At 32.1% G+C, this 5,552-nt stretch overlaps 1 long non-coding RNA gene across 1 annotated transcript; it reads right to left on the bottom strand.

Annotated features, from left to right (window-relative positions):
- Positions 1-398: 398 nt before the first annotated feature.
- On the bottom strand, positions 399-5,119 carry LOC123527915 (uncharacterized). Its single transcript, XR_006681846.2, has 3 exons — positions 4,984-5,119; positions 2,391-2,483; positions 399-671 (listed from the first exon to the last, which is right to left on the bottom strand). It is a non-coding gene; the product is annotated as an uncharacterized LOC123527915 (long non-coding RNA).
- Positions 5,120-5,552: the final 433 nt, after the last annotated feature.

The following is a 5,552-nucleotide window of genomic DNA, read 5'->3' as shown; positions in this document are numbered from 1 at the left end:
GTCCAGGTGGGATTTAAGAACTGCTTATCACAGAGTTCTTCCCCTCTTTCGTCACTCTTACATGCCAGAACACAGAAATCAAAACAGTTCAGTCCAGGTGGGATTTAAGAACTGCTTATCACAGAGTTCTTCCGCTCTTTCGTCAGACACAGAGTTGAATACCTATACCTGCGGTGTGTCTCAAAACAGTTGGGTCGAAACCTCTTTAATAAAATGTGTTATAATTTTACCAAATACAGTTGGAAAATTACCATGACCCATAAGATAAACATATATACATGTATATGTATTTATCTAACTATCTTACAAAATCTTGGGACAAAAGGCAGTTTATAAGAGATACAAAAACAACTTTTTTGCAGTGCTCTCGTTTTATTACTGTTAAATATTGTGCAAATTATAGAATTTAAGTTTTTAATAATTAAAACATAAATTTAAACAAGCATTTTGTTGTCATTTATGCGGATCATTGAAATAGAATATAAAGATTTCGAGGTCAGCTTGTCAATATGAATATTCCGAAAAAGTTTGGTTCAGTCGTTGATATATAAAAATCAAGTAGCTGAACTCTGATGTGATGTTTCTCAGCGTTGCAACAAGGAGAGCTCGCATTTCTCTTTCTTATCTCAGCGGTGATGCCTTTCCAATCTCAGCGTCATCAGTCTTGGCAACTAAATTAGACATAAAATATAAACATGATCATCCTTACGTATGTGAAATAATAAGTATTATAGTTATCAATCTGGATCAATTGCTGTAATATAGAGGAAGTAACTAAATTAATGAATTATGAAAACAATTTAAAACTGGACATTTGTTGCATTTAAGACCGTTGAAGCGGTGTGTGTGTGTGTGGTGGGAGGGGGAGGGGGGGTGGGGGGGGGGAAGTAGGGAATGCAAATTCCATTACATCTCATTAACATGCAAAATCAAAACGATATTATTTTCTTGGCAGCGTTATATGCTTCTGAAGGATCATCTTTTAGAATTTGTAAAGACAAAGTAAAACATTTGTGTATTTTAAAAACGTATTTAATATGAGTTTATGTAATGAAATGGCTTATATTTGAACAAACAAAACAGCAAAATCGAAAATAAATGGCATTCTTACACACAAATCCACGACAACCACCTTATGATGAGACAGTTTCAACAGAAAATAAATAACCTGTACTTAGTTACCAACTTAGTCTAACTAAGGATATATTAGCTAAGTATATATCTTCAAAGTTAACAGCATTGTTAGGTATCTGCCGACAAAAATGCCATAAATTCTAGCATAGCGATCGGGCGAATTTACATTCTGTCATGTTAAGCTATAAAATCCCGTATATGAGAGGCGAAATACAGATAGCCAGAGGGAATAGAAAAAGTGGAAATCCCATAAGTATTGTATAGTTCTAGAAAACTACTTTTATATATAACAAAGAAATAATTTTAGTTTGCACCGTGATCTGTATAAATTCATACGGAATAGTAAAATCGGCGCGTTTCGTGTTAATGTAATGAACCTATCACGGCAGTCGGCACGTTTCGTGTTAATGTAATGAACCTATCACGGCAGTCGGCACGTTTCGTGTTAATGTAATGAACCTATCACGGCAGTCGGCACGTTTCGTGTTAAGGTAATCGACCCGTCATGGCAATCGGCAATTTTCGTGTAAAGGTAATGGACCCGTAATTGCAATCGACAATTTTCGTGCGAATACGTATTTTCCGTATTCAATTTCTATAACATAAAGTTGCCCACAAACCCTATAATTTGGTGCGTCTGATATTGATTTACTTGCAGAGAGCTTATGATTTTACATAGAATGACGCCAATCCCGGATCGCTGTGCCTAATTGTTCGCCCACAATTCCCGTTTTTCTGTCACTTTGGTTTTGCAGCACCGCAACCGAACGTAGCGAGGGTACCGATTGTTATGTATTGGAACGCTTTAGTGATCTTACTGAAACATGTTTCAGCGATTATCGGTCTTACTAATATACAATATAATCAGATATGTTTCTTGTTGTTGTTGCTGTTGTTGTACAATTAAAGGGCGGATACCAGTAACGATTTATTATAAAATGTCAATATATTACTGTTTACGTGCCTAAAATAACATTTCTCAATGCAAGTTCTTCTGTGAAATTTCATTTATTTGTTATTTAAGGTTCATGTAGAATAAAAAAGTATATAATACATTTGTTACTGATGGAAAGTATTTAAAATATTTCATTATAATTCGGACCTTGTTAGAACAGTCGGACATTTAAAAAGATATCTACATTTAGGCAACTTTGTCAAAAGTGTTTTGTTCAGTAAATATTAGAACCATTGTTTGTTTCTAAAAACGGATAACATGTATCAAAATATTGCAGACAATTATATTAAACGAAAATAACCTGCACGTTTCTTCTGAATCTGAAAAACAGGAATAGGAACAGGCCCACCGCCACCGCACTCGCTAGAGGAGGAGTCGGATGAGGAAGAACAACCTGAAAGTAAATCAACAGAATTTAAACATTTTTGATACATTGATACCAAAAAATGTCAAATGATTTCAAGATTATTCGTTCCTTGCTATAAGGAGATTTATTTTTATGACACTTTCAGCATTTTTTCATTACTGTTCGAACATTTACAGTCAAACAACTCGTCCCCGATTTGGTCATTTTGGACCCCACGGTGATTTCAATTTTTTTGTTTTTTTTTTTTTTTTTTTGAGACATTTTTGCTTTAAAAATGATCGATTTAACAAAGAAGATTTTCCGTTTCTTTCTTCTGTTTTTTTTTCCTTTTTTTTGCTACAACAAGATTGCTGTTTAAATGTTTGTATTTGATACTGCTTATTTTCAAACTTTTTATAACAAACACTTTCCTCAATCCAATCAATTATTAACACATTTCATTCAATCAATTATTAACACATTTCATTTAATAAGTCAACAAAATCTCATGCAATTGAATACCATTAACTCCTTCCAATCAGCTCAATCAACGACTTTTTAATGTTTATTTCTTTTATTACTTTATCCCACGCAATTATTTCAAGTTAATCATTCTTAATATAGCTCCTGAAAAACTCACACTGATTTTAAAAACCAATTTCCAAAGTTAAACTTCGGATATCATAAAAAATAACTAAAATGCCTCAAATATCTATGGGGACAAAATTACTAAAAGTGGGTTTGGGAGGGGGGCGAATTGACCAAAACTGGGACGAGTTGACCAAATTTTATCATGAGGGGGGCGAAATGACCAATTTTGGGGAAAGAAATGACCAAATCGGGGACGAGTTGACTTGGCGATGAGTTGACTTGGGGACGAGTTGCCTTGATACCTTCTAACTCTGTTCGAATGAATAACTTGAATGCTTAAAACTTATTCTTGTAAAAAGACAAACACTTTTCGAACACAGTTTAGGTAAGCAGTACTAAAATTCACTCGAGGGTGCATGTAATAGTAGCCAGATTTTTAGATGAATAGACATGCATTAAGACAATTTAGATGATTGAATCCACAATTCTGCCCAGCAATTATTATGTTTTCTTCAAAAAAAAAAGCCCTTGTTAGTAATGTAATGAAAAAAAGCTTTTGAATTGTCAGGAAATTCTAATTTTATATTCCAATGCAAAATCCTTAAAACTTCAGGTATTGAATTTTTAGGAAAATATTTTTTTTTTCAAGTATAACTTTTGACATTAACATAGTACTCTTAATATGTTCTGTAAGAAATCCGGATTTATGTCGACTTAATTAAAAAGTATAACCTTTTGGCATGGTATCTAACTATAACAGATGTCCATTTTTTTATTCTTATCTTTAAATCAGATAAAGCAGCTGTTCAAACAGAGAATGCGCATGCGCATGGTTATACGGTTAGAAAAACACTGAATTTATATCATCAGAGTCGAAAAGGGTGGTACTCAAAATAATAAAGTAAATAATATATTCCGCTTTGTAAATAAAGTGCTCAAATCTTTGATAGAGTTGAAAAAAGAATATCATCAAAATGAGATTGAACAAGCGACTGGTGTTTGTTTTTTTTATGTTCAAAAAAAAAAGTCAGATAAAGTCAGTATGGACCTCCAAAGGATGAAAGTTGAAATCAATTGATTTATTTTTGGTGAGGGTATTTATTTTTTACTAGCACATTTTGATTTCTATGAAATGATATCGATGTATACACTAAAATTTAACTAAATTTTCTATTGTTACAAAAAAAACAAGTGAAAGTGAGTCTGGATTATAAACGGACTAACTTATGAAGCGATGGTCGGTTTTAGAACAAAATGAAAGGAGTAATGAGCTAGTAAAAATTATTAGCATTAAATAAAAAAGAAAAAGGGATACTTTATAAATTGGATATTGCCTATACTTATTCATTTCATTCATGTTTTTTTATTATTATTATTATTATTATTATTATTATTATTATTATTAATATTCTAACGAAAGTTTTTGGGGTTTTTTTTATTCTAACGAATTTTTTTTTCGATAATCACCAATTGAACAGTATTTTACACAACGTCAATAAAATACTGACAAATCCTCAATCACAATCACGTTTTACTTTCTGTTTAAGATGAATGGTTTACATAGCTTTTTGTATTTATCAAAAACGGGCAAAATCTTCAAGAGATGACGAAAACAATAATGGGATACAGCGAAATGTCAACAAAACTTGCCTCATACTCAATCAATCATAGTGTTTTTACTTTTGTTAGAAATAAGTGAATATTTTTTAAATTGTGTATAACAAATACAAAGTGAAAGTCATTTTGCACTTACTGAAAATGAGGCGATGATCAGTCGTAGAAAAAAAAGTGTTGAAATAGTGACAAATTGTAAAAAAAAATTAATAGGAATCGAAAAGTAATGGAATATATGCGATTTATAATATACTAGTAATAAGTAATATAAAAGTAAAAAAAAAAGTAAAAAAAAAAAAAGAGTATAAAATAACGATGAATTAGAATAAACAAATCCACCAACCTTCGCTTCCACTAACACTTGCAGCTAGCAGTGCCCAAACTGTGACAATTATTAAAAATTCCTTTTTCATTGCGACACGATGATGCTTCTATTTTATAGGTAGCACTTGTATAGATCCGGTATGACAAGATGAGAACATTACAAGCTACCAAATGTTATATAATAAATGTTTAACAAAAATATGCAGTCATGTGATGATTTTGCTATTTGATAGGCAAAAAAACGGGTTACCGTGCTGTCCAGAAAATGTAACAATTTCCCGAGGGAGTGAAAAATGGTAATGTAATTCAGTGATTTCATCATTGATATTCAAATAAGTTGAAAGAATGAGATACTATTTCGAATTTCAAGTGGAGTTTGTTTCTATTTTATAAGTTTTATACCGTTAGAAGTAAAATTCAATGAAAAAGGGTAAGTCCGCATCTTCTGGTAGTTGTCTTTGAATAGCACTCTGTACATCATTGAAGGTTCCATATGCACCGCCGTATGAATACGTCTATTGTATTCTGGTACTTATAACATGTGTGAATGTTGCCGGGGCTAGAGGGCGTGGACGGTAGCTTGCATTT

Source organism: Mercenaria mercenaria, chromosome 14 (genome assembly GCF_021730395.1).
Source record: "Mercenaria mercenaria strain notata chromosome 14, MADL_Memer_1, whole genome shotgun sequence".
NCBI lineage: Eukaryota > Metazoa > Mollusca > Bivalvia > Venerida > Veneridae > Mercenaria > Mercenaria mercenaria.
The sequence above is the reverse complement of the archived record's forward strand: the minus strand, read 5'-3'. Positions and strand labels throughout refer to the sequence as shown.